Source organism: Pseudophryne corroboree, chromosome 2 (genome assembly GCF_028390025.1).
Source record: "Pseudophryne corroboree isolate aPseCor3 chromosome 2, aPseCor3.hap2, whole genome shotgun sequence".
In the NCBI taxonomy this organism is placed as follows: domain Eukaryota; kingdom Metazoa; phylum Chordata; class Amphibia; order Anura; family Myobatrachidae; genus Pseudophryne; species Pseudophryne corroboree.
In genome coordinates this window covers 761,458,894-761,479,324 of record NC_086445.1, presented here as the reverse complement: position 1 = coordinate 761,479,324, position 20,431 = coordinate 761,458,894, and the positions used below count along the sequence as shown (strand labels likewise).

The 20,431-nt window shown below is 43.5% G+C and overlaps 1 pseudogene; it reads left to right on the top strand.

Moving 5' to 3' along the window:
* Positions 1-352: 352 nt before the first annotated feature.
* LOC135051687 (5S ribosomal RNA) lies at positions 353-470 on the top strand (annotated as a pseudogene).
* Positions 471-20,431: the final 19,961 nt, after the last annotated feature.

Sequence of the window (20,431 nt, the reverse complement as noted above, 5' to 3'; positions counted from 1 at the left end):
GAATTTCTAACATATTGTATCAATTTATGCTATATAGACCTCCAGATATATATGTGACAATCAGAACCAAAAAGATAAACACTATTACTAAGTCACAGTGTTACTGGATAATCACTATCAGTAGGTCACAGTGTCACCTAAATATCCTGCATACATCTGGATAAGGAAATATGAGCAGTGTTCCTAGGTCATAATGAGCCAATTAATAATGCATATATGGCTATCCAGATGTATTAGTGACAAACGAGGCCAAACTGAATACTGGGACTGGTACTTTTTAGTCTTGGACCCAGGCTTAGAACAGAGAGCAGAAGTGGGTTCTTCTTCCTTGTTTCAACATCCTGGTATAATTGCCCACGGTCATACTATCCTGAATGTGCCCGATCCTATTTAATCTCAGAAGCTAAGCAGGATAGACCTGGTTAGTACTTGGATGGGAGACCACCTAGGAACAACGGGTACTGTGGACTTTTATCAACAACTGGATGAATACTTTACTTGTTAGTTATCCCTATTACAGACAAACATTTAAGAGCTCAATTTGGATACAGCATCACTAAATAGATTTTCACCAATTGTTATCTTGAAACCTTATTAATTATCAGTTTAATCAAGATTTTTAATGAATAATTTTGGACATTATGTCTTTGTTTTAATTATTACAATGGAATAAATGTTAAGTTTTAAGCTCTTCACCAGTACATAGCCATTTCACCTATACTTGTCATAATTTATTTTGAAGAGTGCTCCCAAAAAAGTTTTTTCTTTTTTTGCTCCCTATAATACTGTTACTTCCTGCCTTACTCAGATCCCAAAATGAGGCACAATGTCATCATACCACTGTCAGATTCACGTGGGTTTTGGATTCTATATAAGTACCCGGTGATTGGCGCTATCTTCATACCGGCTGTGGATAGTTTACTGAATGGACATGTCCGTCTCAGTACTGTGTTGTCTGGCATGGGGAGGGTGCTCTGTCTGCTGTATCTGGAATGGGTGCTGTGTCTTCTGTTTCTGAAAGGGGTGATCTGCTGTATCAGTCCAGGCAGGGTGCTTTGTCTGCTGTATCTGGAAAAAAAAAGGGTGCTTTATCTGCTCTATCTGAAAGGGATGCTCTGTCTGCTGTATCTGAAAGGGTGCTCTGTCTGCTGTATCTGAATGGGATGCTCTGTCTGCTGTATCTGAATGGGATGCTCTGTCTGCTGTATCTGAAAGGGTGCTTTGTCTGCTGTATCTGAAAGGGATGCTCTGTCTGCTGTATCTGAAAGGGGTGCTCCGTCTGCTGTATCTGAAAGGATGCTCTGTCTGCTGTATCTGAAAGGGTGCTCTGTCTGCTGTATCTGAAAGGGATGCTTTGCTGTATCTGAAAGGGTTGCTCTGTCTGCTGTATCTGAAAGGGGTGCTCTGTCTGCTGTATCTGAAAGGGTGCTCTGTCTGCTCTATCTGAAAGGGGTGCTCTGTCTGCTGTATCTGAAAGGGATGCTCTGTCTGCTGTATCTGAAAGGGGTGCTCTGTCTGCTGTATCTGAAAGGGTGCTCTGTCTGCTGTATCTGAATGGGATGCTCTGTCTGCTGTATCTGAAAGGATGCTCTGTCTGCTGTATCTGAAAGGGTGCTCTGTCTGCTGTATCTGAAAGGGATGCTTTGCTGTATCTGAAAGGGTTGCTCTGTCTGCTGTATCTGAAAGGGTGCTCTGTCTGCTGTATCTGAATGGGATGCTCTGTCTGCTGTATCTGAAAGGGTGCTCTGTCTGCTGTATCTGAATGGGATGCTCTGTCTGCTGTATCTGAAAGGGTGCTTTGTCTGCTGTATCTGAAAGGGATGCTCTGTCTGCTGTATCTGAAAGGGATGCTCTGTCTGCTGTATCTGAAAGGGTGCTCTGTCTGCTGTATCTGAAAGGGATGCTCTGCTGTATCTGAAAGGGATGCTCTGTCTGCTGTATCTGAAAGGGGTGCTCTGTCTGCTGTATCTGAAAGGGTGCTCTGTCTGCTGTATCTGAAAGGGGTGCTCTGTCTGCTGTATCTGAAAGGGGTGCTCTGTCTGCTGTATCTGAAAGGGGTGCTCTGCTGTATCTGAAAGGGTGATCTGTCTGCTGTGTTTGAAAGGGGTGCTCTGTCTGCTGTATCTGAAAGGGGTGCTCTGTCTGCTGTATCTGAAAGGGTTGCCCTGTCTGCTGTATCTGAAAGGGGTGCTCTGCTGTATCTGAAAGGGTGATCTGTCTGCTATGTCTGAAAGGGGTGCCCTGCTGTATCAGTCCAGGCGGGGTGCTCTGTTTGCTTTATCTTCTTTATCTTAAAGGGGTGCTCTGCTGTATCAGTCCAGGTGGGGTGCTCTGTCTGCTGTATCTGAAAGGGGTGCCCTGCTGTATCAGTCCAGGCGGGGTGCTCTGTTTGCTTTATCTTAAAGGGGTGCTCTGCTGTATCAGTCCAGGTGGGGTGCTCTGTCTGCTGCATCTGAGTGGGGTGCCCTGCTGTATCAGTCCAGGCAGGGTGCTCTGTTTGCTTTATCTTAAAGGGGTGCTCTGCTGTATCAGTCCAGGTGGGGTGCTCTGTCTGCTGTATCTGAAAGGGGTGCTCTGCTGTATCATTCCAGTTGAGGTACTCTGTCTGCAGTATCTGAAAGGGGTGCTCTGCTGCATTAGTCCAGGTGGGGTGCTCTGTCTGCTATATCTAAAAGGGGTGATCTGTGCATCCATCCAGTGCCATCCAGCTAAAAAAAAGCCTAAAATTATCATTATAAAAAAAAAATATATTTTTTGTTTGTTTGTGCTGTACGTACCCAAGTGTACTGTGCAATTTTTTTTAATTTCATAAGTACTGTGACACTACCGGTCTGACCGCAGAATATTATTATTTCGTACTCATACACGTATTGTACTACACTGTTATGAAGGTTCGATTACTATTTCTGATGCACACACATACTGTGTGACGCTGTGGGTGAAGGTGGTACCACAGTAATATATTTTACTTCCTACTCATACACGTATTGTGTGACACTGTTGGTGAAATTAAACCGCAGTGATCAATTACTATTCCTAGTGGGTGGGAGGGCTCAATTACAATTCCATCTTGATCCTCTTTTTTTTTTCATTATGTGCTGTTTGGAGCTTTGCTGACTGTCATGACAAACATTTGTATAGTTCATTAAACTGCCACCCTGTCTGCCACTGCAGTGCCATTCTGTTTTCTAGAGGTGCCATGTTGCAAGTTTAAGTGCCACATGTTTGTGTCATCCACTGCTGTCCCTTAGCTTAGTCATCCATCTACCTCAGTGCAACATTTTGGCCTAAACTGTATGAAAACAATATTGTGAGCTGTGAGGTGGTTAAAATTGACTGGAAATGAGTGGTTATTAAGGTTAATAACACTGTAGGAACAAAAACAGGCCCAAATTCTGTGATTTTAGCTGTTTATATATATATAAAAAAACTAAATACAGTTTCCAAACAAATACAGATCCAAAACTTGCAAGGGAGGTTTTCGCAAAACAAATACAGATTCAAAATACAAAGGAGATACAGAGCCAAAACAAGAACCCAAAACCCAAGATTTGGGCTGACGCACATCCCTACTTTTAAGATGTAGTAAGTTTAAAAAGTTACACAAAATAATTGCTAAACATTTCATTGTTAAAACATGGTTTTAAATTAACACATCAGAAAATAAATTAAGTATAGCCAATTAAGCAGATGGGTGTTTGAATGTTTTAAGTTTACACTTTACAATTGCAGCAAAAAAAGAAAAAAAAAATGTTTATATGAACTTTATAACAATTAAAATCTTAAACTAGTACCAGATTGCAACAGCAAACTTTTTCTATAATGGGAAAAACCATGTGCAGTGCAGGGGGGGGGCAGATACAACATGTGAAGAGAGAGTTAGATTTGGGTGGGGTGTCAACCTGAAATCTAAATGGCAGTGTAAAAATAAAGGAGCCAGTATTAACTCTGCACAAAAACAATATAACACACCCAAATCTAACTCTCTCTGCACGTTACAGTATATCTGCCTCACCTGCAGTGCACATGGTTTTGCCCATTAGAGAAAAAGTTTGATGTGACCCATGGGCTGCCCAAGCCGGCAGCTGCAGCTCTGATCAAGAAGCCAGGAAATCTCTGTCATCCAACAGAGATCCTGACCTTGTCACCCCCCCCCCCCCCCAACAGAGGTGACATGCCTCCATTTTGGGAAATGGAGGTCCTTGACACCCCTCCCCGCCTTCAAACGGCAGAAGACTGTCAATCACTGACAGTCTACTGCGTCTGAAGTCGCAGATCCGTACTGCACATGCACAGTAGAGCAAACAGGCCCTACAGTAGGTCCCCACTTTATGTTGAAGCTGAGACTTGTCTTTTAAAAATGGTTGGATCATTTTTTGTTAAAGTACAGTTTTTGCATGGAGTAGGCATGAAGTTCAACCAGAGCGTCAGTTACAGAGCCAGATGAGAGATGGCTGGTGAGTGATTGCTTGCAAAAAACATGCTGCTAAAAAACAACCCAAAAAAACAAGACTAAAAAAATTAAAAGATTGATCAGGATTCACAAATAAGAGCAGAAACATAAGGCATACAGAAACATAATAAGAATTTAAGCATCCTAAATGTATAATTATCCCAATTTCTGACCATTATTGGTAAATGGTTTAAATGGTAATGAAAATAATTTTAACATTTATTATTATTTATTTAGGGATTCAGACATTCTGAGAACGTAGGAAATTATCACTACTGTATAACTGCATTTAGGTGCAACATTTGGCCTAAACAACAGTAATTAGCTTATATATGAAATAAAATATCTCTTTTATTATAATGGTGTAGTGTCACTTAATTAATATACCTACAAATATACGTTCCTTACGTGAACGATTTTTAGTAATTTTTATATTGACCACTAGGGGTCAGGCACATTTAAAAAACCCACAACATTGAAATCCTGCTCAGACATCTGACGTAGACGACCTTCATTACTGTAAAGGGATAAAGCAACACTATATAGTTGATTCAGAGATGAACACTACTGCGTCTGCACTTGCATCTGTTGGTGGAGTCGCAGATACCTGTGTCTGAATTAGAAATGTGCACCAAATAATTTTTTCTGGATTTGGATTTACCTCTGATTCATCGTCCGGTTTTGGATTTGGATTGGCCAAACTGCTGGGACTGGTTTTGGACCTGGATTTAGATATTTTTTTCAAAAAATTACAAAAAATGCTAAAACTCACATAGTTTGGGCTTTTTTTTTTTGTTCCAAGAGTATTATTAACTCATTAACATTAATTTCCAATCATTTCCACTTAATTTTGACCACCTCACAGCTCACAATATTGTTATCACTAATATTGGCCAAAAACTACAGCTGGCTGCTTAGTAAGCAACAGAGCAGCGGCAAAAACACAGAGCAGTTTATAGCACATCTATGAAACATTGCCACAGTATACTGGGGTACAGCGCACAGAAAAATACAAACGATGGATCTGTAAATATTTTTTCCTTTTTCTTTTTTGAACTCGCAGCTCAGTTCAAACTGTGTGGAGTCACATGGTTTTGAACAAAGGGCACTATGGTAAAGTGCACCAAACAGTAGGAACAATAGATCTATATACAGAATATATTTTATTTTTCTGTTTTTAAACTTGCAGCTCGGTTCAAACTGCATGGAGTCACAGAGCTTATATATACACGTGAATAAAGCACACTAGGGTAAAGCGCACCAAATAGTACAATTTACAGCAGAGTACTGTGTAGCATACAGCAGCATGCCCCTATACACAGTCACTATACAGAGCACAGCCATTTGTAAATCTGGAGTCTCTGGACACAGCACAGCCAATACAGCAGAGTACAGCGCAGCATGCCCCCTATACAGTCATCATATAGAGAGCAGCCACCTGTGAATCTGGACACAGCACAGCCAATACAGCAGAGTAAAGCGCAGCATTCAGCAGCATGCAGTGTACCCCCTATATACCCCCTATATACAGTCACTGTACAGAGCACAGCCACTTGTAAGCCTGGACAGAAAACAGCCAATACAGCAGAGTACAGTGCTGCATACATCAGTGTGCAGCGTGCCCCCTATACACAGTCACTTATATAGCACAGCCACCTGAGAGTCTGGACACAGCACAGCCAGTACAGTGGACAACAGTTCAGCGTGCCTTAGTGTGAAATGGCGCAGAGTCCCGGCCATAGCACCTTATATAGAATCCAAGTCCCATGAGAATTTTATGCCAGGAAGATGGTGTTCGGCCTTGATGTGGGATCCGATATAGCAATAATGGGGATAGATTCCCGGTGTTTGGAGCATTCCTTGGAATCCAGGCCGCTCATTTTTAGTCAGCACTGAGACGTCTTTCTGCGCCCTTCATGCAGTAAAACTGCTGGTGGTTTGACATATTCTGCCATCGGTGCACCATCACATACACCTCGGCATTTGCCTGGGAGGTAACATGGGGTGGCTAAAAGGGTGTGTCATGGGCATGTCACTGACAACAGTTGTGTCCAGAAATGTGGAACTGCTCACATAGAACACCATGTACAGACATAAAAAACTGCACATGACATAGGTCTAGTAGAAGTTATCATGGTGCACCAAAACAGATTTGCACTGTTGCAAGTGGCCATCTCACTATGAAAAATTGCCTGCAGCAATACCATAAAAATGTAAATGCAGCTGTGGTAAATGATGCAGGCATGTCTGCATCTGACTGAGAATCAGGCCCATACTATATATTACTGTACATAGAAAAAAGAGGAAATGCAGGTGAACACTATAAGTACTAAATCAGAATAATTATTATAACTGCTAATCAGAATAGTAAAGTCTGTAACATAACATAGAGTAAAACTGAGGTGATTAGTAGAGATGAGCGGGTTCGGTTCCTCGGAATCCGAACCCGCCCGAACTTCAGCTTTTTTTACACGGATCCGAGCGACTCGGATCTTCCCGCCTTGCTCGGTTAATCCGAGCGCGCCCGAACGTCATCATGACGCTGTCGGATTCTCGCGAGGCTCGGATTCTATCGCGAGACTCGGATTCTATATAAGGAGCCGCGCGTCGCCGCCATTTTCACACGTGCATTGAGATTGATAGGGAGAGGACGTGGCTGGCGTCCTCTCCATTTAGATTATAAGAGAGAGAGATTTACTGGAGCTTAGGACTAGGAGGAGTACTGTAGAAGTGTAGAGAGTGCAGAGAGTTTACTAGTGAGTGACCACCAGACAGTGCAGTTTATTTAATATATCCGTTCTCTGCCTGAAAAAAGCGATACACACAGTGACTCAGTCACATACCATATCTGTGTGCACTGCTCAGGCTCAGCCCAGTGTGCTGCATCATCTATATATATTATATATCTGTCTGACTGCTCAGCTCACACAGCTTATAATTGTGGGGGAGACTGGGGAGCACTGCAGTGCCAGTTATAGGTTATAGCAGGAGCCAGGAGTACATAATATTATATTAAAATTAAACAGTGCACACTTTTGCTGCAGGAGTGCCACTGCCAGTGTGACTGACCAGTGACCTGACCACACTGACCACCAGTATAGTTAGTAGTAAACTTATATTGTGATTGCCTGAAAAAGTTAAACACTCGTCGTGTGACTTCACTTGTGTGTTGTTGTTTTTTTTATTCTATAAAAATAAAACTCATTCTGCTGACAGACAGTGTCCAGCAGGTCCGTCATTGTATAATATATAATATATACCTGTCCGGCTGCAGTAGTGATATATATATATTTTTTATATCATTTATCATCCAGTCGCAGCAGACACAGTACGGTAGTTCACGGCTGTGGCTACCTCTGTGTCTGCACTCGGCAGGCAGTCCGTCCATAATTGTATACCACCTAACCGTGGTTTTTTTTTCTTTCTTCTTTATACATACATAGTTACATAGACATCTCTTTATCAACCAGTCTATATTAGCAGCAGACACAGTACAGTACGGTAGTTCACGGCTGTGGCTACCTCTGTGTCTGCACTCGGCAGGCAGTCCGTCCATAATTGTATACCACCTAACCGTGGTTTTTTTTTCTTTCTTCTTTATACATACATAGTTACATAGAAATCTCTTTATCAACCAGTCTATATTAGCAGCAGACACAGTACAGTACGGTAGTTCACGGCTGTGGCTACCTCTGTGTCTGCACTCGGCAGGCAGTCCGTCCATAATTGTATACCACCTAACCGTGGGTTTTTTTTCTTTCTTCTTTATACATACATAGTTACATAGACATCTCTTTATCAACCAGTCTATATTAGCAGCAGACACAGTACAGTACGGTAGTTAACGGCTGTGGCTACCTCTGTGTCTGCACTCGGCAGGCAGTCCGTCCATAATTGTATACCACCTAACCGTGGTTTTTTTTTCTTTCTTCTTTATACATACATACTACTACGACATCTCTTTATCAACCAGTCTATATTATTAGCAGCAGACACAGTACAGTACGGTAGTTCACGGCTGTGGCTACCTCTGTGTCTGCACTCGGCAGGCAGTCCGTCCATAATTGTATACCACCTAACCGTGGTTTTTTTTTCTTTCTTCTTTATACATACATAGTTACATAGACATCTCTTTATCAACCAGTCTATATTAGCAGCAGACACAGTACAGTACGGTAGTTCACGGCTGTGGCTACCTCTGTGTCTGCACTCGGCAGGCAGTCCATAATTGTATACTAGTATCCATCTCCATTGTTTACCTGAGGTGCCTTTTAGTTGTGCCTATTAAAATATGGAGAACAAAAATGTTGAGGTTCCAAAATTAGGGAAAGATCAAGATCCACTTCCACCTCGTGCTGAAGCTGCTGCCACTAGTCATGGCTGAGACGATGAAATGCCAGCAACGTCGTCTGCCAAGGCCGATGCCCAATGTCATAGTACAGAGCATGTCAAATCCAAAACACCAAATATCAGAAAAAAAAGGACTCCAAAACCTAAAATAAAATTGTCGGAGGAGAAGCGTAAACTTGCCAATATGCCATTTACGACACGGAGTGGCAAGGAACGGCTGAGGCCCTGGCCTATGTTCATGGCTAGTGGTTCAGCTTCACATGAGGATGGAAGCACTCAGCCTCTCGCTAGAAAAATGAAAAGACTCAAGCTGGCAAAAGCAGCACAGCAAAGAACTGTGCATTCTTCGAAATCCCAAATCCACAAGGAGAGTCCAATTGTGTCGGTTGCGATGCCTGACCTTCCCAACACTGGACGTGAAGAGCATGCGCCTTCCACCATTTGCACGCCCCCTGCAAGTGCTGGAAGGAGCACCCGCAGTCCAGTTCCTGATAGTCAGATTGAAGATGTCAGTGTTGAAGTACACCAGGATGAGGAGGATATGGGTGTTGCTGGCGCTGGGGAGGAAATTGACCAGGAGGATTCTGATGGTGAGGTGGTTTGTTTAAGTCAGGCACCCGGGGAGACACCTGTTGTCCGTGGGAGGAATATGGCCGTTGACATGCCAGGTGAAAATACCAAAAAAATCAGCTCTTCGGTGTGGAGGTATTTCACCAGAAATGCGGACAACAGGTGTCAAGCCGTGTGTTCCCTTTGTCAAGCTGTAATAAGTAGGGGTAAGGATGTTAACCACCTCGGAACATCCTCCCTTATACGTCACCTGCAGCGCATTCATAATAAGTCAGTGACAAGTTCAAAAACTTTGGGTGACAGCGGAAGCAGTCCACTGACCAGTAAATCCCTTCCTCTTGTAACCAAGCTCACGCAAACCACCCCACCAACTCCCTCAGTGTCAATTTCCTCCTTCCCCAGGAATGCCAATAGTCCTGCAGGCCATGTCACTGGCAATTCTGACGATTCCTCTCCTGCCTGGGATCCTCCGATGCATCCTTGCGTGTAACGCCTACTGCTGCTGGCACTGCTGTTGTTGCTGCTGGGAGTCAATCGTCATCCCAGAGGGGAAGTCGTAAGCCCACTTGTACTACTTCCAGTAAGCAATTGACTGTTCAACAGTCCTTTGCGAGGAAGATGAAATATCACAGCAGTCATCCTGCTGCAAAGCGGATAACTGAGGCCTTGACAACTATGTTGGGGTTAGACGTGCGTCCGGTATCCGCCGTTAGTTCACAGGGAACTAGACAATTTATTGAGGCAGTGTGCCCCCGTTACCAAATACCATCTAGGTTCCACTTCTCTAGGCAGGCGATACCGAGAATGTACACGGACGTCAGAAAAAGACTCACCAGTGTCCTAAAAAATGCAGTTGTACCCAATGTCCACTTAACCACGGACATGTGGACAAGTGGAGCAGGGCAGGGTCAGGACTATATGACTGTGACAGCCCACTGGGTAGATGCATGGACTCCCGCCGCAAGAACAGCAGCGGCGGCACCAGTAGCAGCATCTCGCAAACGCCAACTCTTTCCTAGGCAGGCTACGCTTTGTATCACCGCTTTCCAGAATACGCACACAGCTGAAAACCTCTTACGGCAACTGAGGAAGATCATCGCGGAATGGCTTACCCCAATTGGACTCTCCTGTGGATTTGTGGCATCGGACAACGCCAGCAATATTGTGTGTGCATTAAATATGGGCAAATTCCAGCACGTCCCATGTTTTGCACATACCTTGAATTTGGTGGTGCAGAATTTTTAAAAAAATGACAGGGGCGTGCAAGAGATGCTGTCGGTGGCCAGAAGAATTGCGGGACACTTTCGGCGTACAGGCACCACGTACAGAAGACTGGAGCACCACCAAAAACTACTGAACCTGCCCTGCCATCATCTGAAGCAAGAAGTGGTAACGAGGTGGAATTCAACCCTCTATATGCTTCAGAGGTTGGAGGAGCAGCAAAAGGCCATTCAAGCCTATACAATTGAGCACGATATAGTAGGTGGAATGCACCTGTCTCAAGCGCAGTGGAGAATGATTTCAACGTTGTGCAAGGTTCTGATGCCCTTTGAACTTGCCACACGTGAAGTCAGTTCAGACACTGCCAGCCTGAGTCAGGTCATTCCCCTCATCAGGCTTTTGCAGAAGAAGCTGGAGACATTGAAGGAGGAGCTAACACGGAGCGATTCCGCTAGGCATGTGGGACTTGTGGATGGAGCCCTTAATTCGCTTAACAAGGATTCACGGGTGGTCAATCTGTTGAAATCAGAGCACTACATTTTGGCCACCGTGCTCGATCCTAGATTTAAAGCCTACCTTGGATCTCTCTTTCCGGCAGACACAAGTCTGCTGGGGTTGAAAGACCTGCTGGTGACAAAATTGTCAAGTCAAGCGGAACGCGACCTGTCAACATCTCCTCCTTCACATTCTCCCGCAACTGGGGGTGCGAGGAAAAGGCTCAGAATTCCGAGCCCACCCGCTGGCGGTGATGCAGGGCAGTCTGGAGCGACTGCTGATGCTGACATCTGGTCCGGACTGAAGGACCTGACAACGATTACGGACATGTCGTCTACTGTCACTGCATATGATTCTCTCAACATTGATAGAATGGTGGAGGATTATATGAGTGACCGCATCCAAGTAGGCACGTCACACAGTCCGTACTTATACTGGCAGGAAAAAGAGGCAATTTGGAGGCCCTTGCACAAACTGGCTTTATTCTACCTAAGTTGCCCTCCCACAAGTGTGTACTCCGAAAGAGTGTTTAGTGCCGCCGCTCACCTTGTCAGCAATCGGCGTACGAGGTTACATCCAGAAAATGTGGAGAAGATGATGTTCATTAAAATGAATTATAATCAATTCCTCCGCGGAGACATTGACCAGCAGCAATTGCCTCCACAAAGTACACCGGGAGCTGAGATGGTGGATTCCAGTGGGGACGAATTGATAATCTGTGAGGAGGGGGATGTACACGGTGATATATCGGAGGGTGATGATGAGGTGGACATCTTGCCTCTGTAGAGCCAGTTTGTGCAAGGAGAGATTAATTGCTTCTTTTTTGGGGGGGGTCCAAACCAACCCGTCATATCAGTCACAGTCGTGTGGCAGACCCTGTCACTGAAATGATGGGTTGGTTAAAGTGTGCATGTCCTGTTTTGTTTATACAACATAAGGGTGGGTGGGAGGGCCCAAGGACAATTCCATCTTGCACCTCTTTTTTCTTTTCTTTTTCTTTGCATCATGTGCTGATTGGGGAGGGTTTTTTGGAAGGGACATCCTGCGTGACACTGCAGTGCCACTCCTAAATGGGCCCGGTGTTTGTGTCGGCCACTAGGGTCGCTAATCTTACTCACACAGTCAGCTACCTCATTGCGCCTCTTTTTTTCTTTGCGTCATGTGCTGTTTGGGGAGGGTTTTTTGGAAGGGACATCCTGCGTGACACTGCAGTGCCACTCCTAGATGGGCCCGGTGTTTGTGTCGGCCACTAGGGTCGCTAATCTTACTCACACAGCTACCTCATTGCGCCTCTTTTTTTCTTTGCGTCATGTGCTGTTTGGGGAGGGTTTTTTGGAAGGGACATCCTGCGTGACACTGCAGTGCCACTCCTAGATGGGCCCGGTGTTTGTGTCGGCCACTAGGGTCGCTAATCTTACTCACACAGCTACCTCATTGCGCCTCTTTTTTTCTTTGCGTCATGTGCTGTTTTGGGAGGGTTTTTTGGAAGGGCCATCCTGCGTGACACTGCAGTGCCACTCCTAGATGGGCCCGGTGTTTGTGTCGGCCACTAGGGTCGCTAATCTTACTCACACATCTACCTCATTGCGCCTCTTTTTTTCTTTGCGTCATGTGCTGTTTGGGGAGGGTTTTTTGGAAGGGACATCCTGCGTAACACTGCAGTGCCACTCCTAGATGGGCCCGGTGTTTGTGTCGGCCACTAGGGTCGCTTATCTTACTCACACAGCGACCTCGGTGCAAATTTTAGGACTAAAAATAATATTGTGAGGTGTGAGGTATTCAGAATAGACTGAAAATGAGTGTAAATTATGGTTTTTGAGGTTAATAATACTTTGGGATCAAAATGACCCCCAAATTCTATGATTTAAGCTGTTTTTTAGTGTTTTTTGAAAAAAACACCCGAATCCAAAACACACCCGAATCCGACAAAAAAAATTCGGTGAGGTTTTGCCAAAACGCGTTCGAACCCAAAACACGGCCGCGGAACCGAACCCAAAACCAAAACACAAAACCCGAAAAATTTCAGGCGCTCATCTCTAGTGATTAGTATAGTTTTGACAAAAAATACAGGCCCACCAACGGCAACCAGGTGACCTCATCTGGTGGGTCCCTAACTTTCCTAAGGTTCAAGTCCAGAGAATGGGACTCCCAAGGCCAGCACAAGTCAACTGCCCCAGAGCATCACTCACTAGTAATATGTATTACAAAACAGAAGCATTACGGTGCCTAAAACTCACAGAGTAATGGTGTAAGGCTCTTGTTACTTTGATAAAGGAATATTGTGGTGTAATTCCTTTGCATATTATTCCTGTGATGTGGGCAATAGGTGTTCATCCCTACAAGAGCCCCAAAGGTTTCTAATGAATTAATTAATTTATTTATTATCTATCTCCATAATGCAACACACAGTAAAAACTAATAATAAAAGTGTTAAAAGTAAAACACCCATTTCTTTAACATGGAAAACAATTAATTTCTTAGTGCAAACACAGGTGCAAAACATGCCCATGAGAATTTAAAAAAATGTTCAAGCAATCAATGTAAAACAAAAAATCTTGGTGCTGTCAGGATCCCGGCAGTCGGGATCCCGATGGTTAGAATCCTTATGGTAATTACAGGGGTTATGGGTAATTACAGGGGGTTTAGGGTTAGGGGCAGGGATGTATTTAGGGGTCAGGTCACTCCTAGGCACAACGGTAATGGCCACACTCAAATTTTTAACATTTTCGTGTTTGGTTATAAGCACTCATTTAGTGATTGACAGTTTAATATATACTAATAATAAAACAAGACATAAACTATGACATTTAATTTTACATTTAATTATATATACAGATATATGCAGTCGGCATATGTCTAACTTGTCCGCACCCCACTCAAGATGGCATACGGTACAGTCACTGGCATATTTATAATGGGTGTAGTGTGTGCGGTACACATGGGCTCCCACACTGCACATGCAGCACCCATTTCGTTAATACTTACCCCTTCGGAGTCCTGCACTGACAGCAGTAGTGCTGCAGAAATCTCTGGGTAAATGGTACAGCTGCCATTTCCCCGTCGTTTTTGCGCATGCGCAGTAATCACCAGGAAAATGGCCCTCTAGTGCTCAGACTCTAAAGCACTGCCTGCAGAGAGGAGGGGGCCCGGACAGAGGGGGCTGCACATAGGCCTCCTCCTCTCTTAAAATGCCATGGAGTACAGTGAAATTATTTTGTACTTACTGGTAAATTTCAGATGGACAGTAATAAAAACAAGTGTCCATGTACCACCCCCCAGTAAGTGGCACACTTAGGAATGTGCCCCATGTGCCTAATGGGAAATTTACCACTGGTTAGGGGTAGGGTTAAGCACTAGTGGGTGGGTTAGGGTTATGTTGCAGAGGGGAGGTTAGGGTTAAGCTGAGACAGGTGACAGGGTTAGGCTGTAGAAAGGGTGGGTTATGGCTAGGGGAAGGGTTAGGCAATAGGGGGTGGGTTAGGGTTAGGCTGCAGGAGTGGATGGTTAGGGTTAGGCTGCAGTGAGAGGGAAGGTTAGGGTTATGCTGCGGAGGTGACAGGGTTAGGCTGCAGGAGTGGTGGGCTAGAGGTAGGGTTAGGCACTACTGGGTGGTTTAGGATGAGGCTGCAGGAAGGGACATTTAGGGTTGGGATGCAGTGGGAGGGTAGGTTAGGCTGTGGGTGGGGTGGGATAGGTATTGGGATAGGTACTAGGGGGTGGGTTAGGGTTATACTGCAGGAGGAGACGGTTAGGGTTAGGCTGTGTGAGGGAAGGTTAAGGTTAGGCTGTGGGAGGTGACAGTTAGGGATAAGACGTGGAAGGGGTGGGTTAGGGGTAAGGTTAGGCTTTGAATACTCAACAGGACTTTTCAGCATTCTGACCATCAGGACTCCACTGTTGGGATTCTTACTAGAGATGTGTCCCTGACAATTTTCGGGTTTTTTGATTTGGTTTTGGATCTGGATCTCTGTTTATGTTTTGGATCTGGATTGGTTTTGCCAAAACCACCCTTTCGGGTGTTGGTTTTGGATCTGGATTTTTTTTTTAAAAACCCCATAAAAACAGCTAAAATCACAGAATTTTAGGGTATGTTTGATCCTACAGTATTATTAACATCAATAACATTAATTTCCACTCATTTCTAGTCTATTCTGAACACCTCACAATATTGTTTTTAGGCCAAAAGGTTGCACAGAGTGGCAGACAGGATGGCAGTTTTAAAAAAAGGGCCTCAAAGAGCACATAATGCAAAGAAAAAAGAGAGGTGCAAGATGGAATTGTCCTTGCCCCCCCCCCCCCCTTATGTTGTTTAAACAGGACATGCACAGTTTAATAAACCCATCATTTCAGCGACAGGTGGTCCCCCTGGAAAAAGTTTGCCTAGTTCTCCGAATCATAGCTAGTTACAAACATACCACCTCCTTCTTTGATTACTTTTCACATTATGAGAAGGGGCAATAGGAAGAGGACAATGTCAAGAAGCTGATAAAAAATTATAGCGGCACACACAATCAGGAACAACACACAGGCTTTCACCTTCACTCCTATATTGGAGTGGAACAGAAAGGACTTTAACCTTCCTAGGGTGTTGCAATGGAGCATACACCTAAGGTGTAATTTGATATGGGTCAAATAAGACCGGAACATCCTAGGAAGGTTAACCAAGCAAATATATAATTACCACATTACTGGACAAACTGAAAAACTGGGGGCCAAATGCTCCGAATTTGTACCCCCTTCTCCATTTTCAGGGATTAAGATAATCTCGGGTTTAATACTGGGATACAAATAAACTGGTGTATACCACAGGATCAAGATTGGATATTTTCCCCTCCACAGAGTCTGGAGACTTATTTTGTCAAAATCTCTTGGGTGTCTTTTTCCATTTTTTTATTCCATTTTTATTTACATAATTTGTGACAGATGCCTTATTTTCATTTTTTATGGCTCCCAGTTACACGCATGTGAGCATACCTGTGTGTCTTGATTATTTTATTAATATACTATTTTTGTATAAAGCAGCCAATTAGATGTTTTAGCAGCCCCTCATGAGCTCCAACAGCAGCCCTGGATCGGGCAAGTTGAGTTTGAGTGGGTTTGGTATGGTACTAAGCAGGACTGTGCAGTGAATTTTTTTGTTATTGAGCCCCTGCCCTAGTGGAGCTTACCACTCTACAGTCCAAACTAATTTCATATTGCAAGTAGGACTGTGGGAGGCAGCAATGCTAACCTCTGTGCCAACAGCATGCCTCAGACTGACAAGTCAGATGTCTTCCTGGCTATTAGCCACCATGAGACTCTATACTGGGCCCTTATTCAGTAATTGTGCCTCACAGGAGTTCCTAGCCCATCTAATGCATCAGTGCAATGGAAAGCTGATGCAATGCAAGATCACTGAAACTCTGTTCTTCTAACACCACTAGGTCTTGCGATAACCCTATGCAGCCCTTACATTGTATTGTAACATTGTTAATTATTAAGGAAAAAACATTTACAAAATAAAGGACAAGAACCTTGTACAACAGATGTCCGTCTTGTAAATAATCCCAAAATGTGGAACATCAATAATAAATCAAAATTAAGGTTAACTAATTGGTGCCATTTATTTTAGTCCATAACACGAAAATCAAGAATAGCCTCTCTCTCTCTCTCTCTAATGTTGGGTACACAGTGCACAATAGAAGATATATCTACTAGAGATGAGTGGGTTCAGACAGGGCACCCCTGGAATTATATGGCAGACATATAGACATAATTGTGTTCGGAAAATCTAGTTTTCTCCAGCAGTTGCCAGAGAACATTAAGTAGGAGATTTTGTCATGTCACGTTCCGCTGGATTAGGATTCTGTCTCTTCTGAGATTGACAGACTTTGGCCACAAATGTGGTCTCTCCCTACTTTTTAAAAAAACAGTTCATCAAAATTTCAATTTCCATTTCCACCTTTGCGGCTATATGTTTTCATAAATCTGGTTGTGATGTTGAAGCTTGTTTCATATTCTGCTCTAGGCTTTAACATAAACCTAGGATCAAGTACAGCAGCACCCCTGGAATTATACAGCAATGCCTCTGGACTTATACTGCAGATAGGCAACACCCCAGGACTTAAACAGCATAGGCAGCACCCCTGGAGAATTACACAGCACAGCAGGCAGGCAACAGCACCCAGGACTTAAACAGCAGAGGGGCAGAACCCCTGGACTGATGTGGTAGACAAAGAAAAGATGTGCAAGATATAATTGTCCTTGGGCCCATTTATTTTCACAGAACCCCTGTATTTTTACAGCATGCAGGACAGGGCCAGTGTACATTTATTTTCACAACACCCCTGTATTTTTACAGCATACAAGACAGGGCCAGTGTACATTTATTTTCACAGCACCCCTGTAATTTTACAGCATACAAGACAGGGCCAGTGTACCTTTACAATATCCCTGTATTTTTACAGCATACAGGACAGAACCAGCACCCCTGTATTTTCACAGCACCCCTGTATTTTTACAGATCACAGGACAGGAACAGCATCCCTGTATTTTAACAACACCCCTTTAATTTTACAGCATACAAGACAGGGACAGTAAACCTTTATTTTAACAACAGCACCCCTGTAATTTTACATCATACAGGATAGGGCCAGCACTCCAGTATTTTTACAGCACCCCTGTATTTTTACAGCATACAAGACAGGTCCAGTGTACATTTATTTTCACAGATCCCCTGTATTTTTACAGCATACAAGACGGCGAGTGTACATTTATTTTCACAGCACCCCTGTAATTTTACAGCATACAAGACAGGGCCAGTGTACCTTTACAACACCCCTGTTTTTTTTACAGCATACAGGACAGAACCAGCACCCCTGTATTTTCCCAGCTCCCCTGTATTGTTTACAGCATAAAGCACGGTTCCCCTGTACAGCACCGTGACAGGACTTTAACACCCATGTACAGCTGCAGACAGGACACATCCCTAACAGCACACAGGACAGAACTCCTAGAGAGCACATACTGACCCCTTCTGACGCCACCACCCACAGAGAGACAAAGGTCTGTCTTCCTCACTCTCCAAGTCCAGAGTGAAAATGGCTACAATGCACAGCTCTTTATATGGAATCCAAAATCCGTGAGAATCCGACAGTGGGATGATGATGTTTTGCCTCATTCTGGGATCCGAGTCTGGCTGGAAGTCCCAAGCCAAACTCGGTTCCCGGCTCAGATCATGAAGTTCTGGGAGGTTTGGATCTCAGAGATCCGAACCCGCTCATCTCTAATTGTGACCATCGGTATTTTGATACCATCCCCCAAAAATTGCACATTTCTGCATACTTAAAGTATCTGTTTTAGCAATTATTTTTCCCAGTGTTTGATGTTATATTCTACAGTAAATTTTGGAGATGGTTTGTTATTGAAACAGTTGCATTTTTTAATTTTGCATGTAGAATGTCACTTTTTTGTATATTTGCATTAGATTATTTAGGTACCAGATTCAATTAACTGTGTAAGTAATTGTGTGGGAAAAGGGTAGTACCAGCTATTCAGTTACAGACCCTTTTTCTCATGTGCTAAATTTGCCTCTAACTTGCAATAACCCATAGATTCCAGGAAAATTACCTGGAGCTTTGGGTAAATATGTTTGCATCACCCGCAATAAAAGCACTTACTATGGATTTTAGGTCAAGCATCCCTCAGACAAGAACATAAATCTGCGTTAAGTGCAGTCTGCAAGCTTATTGCAGGCTGCCGAGGGCTGTTTATGAATTAATTACTGTGATGAACTGAATACAGCCCATTAGGGTAAATGAATGTAGCAGCAATAACCCTATAAACTCTGTTAACAATGCTGTCACCATATCCAACTTTAGTCAGCTATAGTGGTGATACTTTATGGGCAATTACTAAGTTTATAAAAGCAGACATTTTTGTTGCTTGTCACCTGACGTATAGCACAATCTGATTATGGTGGTAAGTATTACCATTGCTATCAGCTTTCACAGGTTACCCTTTGCTGATCAGATTTAGTGTCCCACAAGCTCCTAATCTTACTGGCTATTATGTATTTTATGTAAGCTCACAAGTTTTCATAAGAAAAATATTATTGGAGAAGTAATATTAGGCAAAAATTTTCACTGCCTTACTTACTATATGTGGAAATACACAGTCTTTGCTGCAGCTACAGAGACAGCATCACTACTGATCAAAGCAGATTATTTACTAAAGAGTATTTACTGTACATATATAACATGCATATTTCACAGCACTTTACATATAAAATTTAGGCATGCACATCAGTCTCTGCCAAAAGGATACAATCTCAGCCAATTTTGGCACATGCTTTCTAAAATCGTGCATCCGGCAAGCAAATTGCAGCTTGCCAGTAAGCAGCCAATCCAGAGCTGCAGCAACTTGCCACATCATAGCTCTACTCTCTCACAACATTTTGTATTAGGCTTCGATAGCAGAGAAAGTTCAGTATCCAATCAAATGTCAAAGAAAGCACAACAAGCAAGAAGATGGCAGATCAGTGGTAGAGCCTTTGATGACAATAGCTGAAGCTGGGGTCAAAGCAGAAAATGGTGAGAGACAAAACAAGGACCAGAGTATTAGGGAACTCCAGCTCAATTGTGTAAGATCCCTAGAACCCATGAGAGGGTCGTCTGCCTATAACAGCCACCCACTGTTTCCTTAGTGCCTGACATGAACATAGGTACGCCAGGACTTAAATCTCTAGCTGTAGGGGCTTACTCATTTGGCTGGAGTCCAAAGAATTGTTATCTGGAGTGGTAACAGGAGATTAGACTGTGGAATTATAGGAGTGTACAGGATAATGAAGCTTCGTGTGGTAGGGTTCTCTCAGTGTAGTGATAGCAGATTGTGGATGTGGACTTAACCAATAAGGGAATAATGTGAGTTATGGAGTGCAGCACAATAGTTTAGCACAGGTAAGAAGTGGTCGATGGGTGAATATACTAATTAGAAACCGGACTTGAATGTAGCACTATGACTCCTGCTGTAGGTAATGAATGTTCACAGGAATGACGATATAGTCATTACCACTGCTTTGAAGTTGGATATCTCTGGTTCCCCAGGGCAGATTTTCATAAATCTGCTACCCCTGGAAAAAGGGACCTTCAGCTATCCCCCAGAGCCCATGTGAAAAAACTGCCCTACCTCCAGATCTGTTGCGGTTGCCTCCACACTGGTGCAATATGTGTGCTGATGACGATGTTCATTAGAAAGGACCTTGCCTTACTTTTTTCCCCATAAACACATAAATAAAATAAGTAGGGTTAAATCAGCTATACTTCCCATAGCCTAGACTAGAACTGTCAAAATTTTGGGGAATAA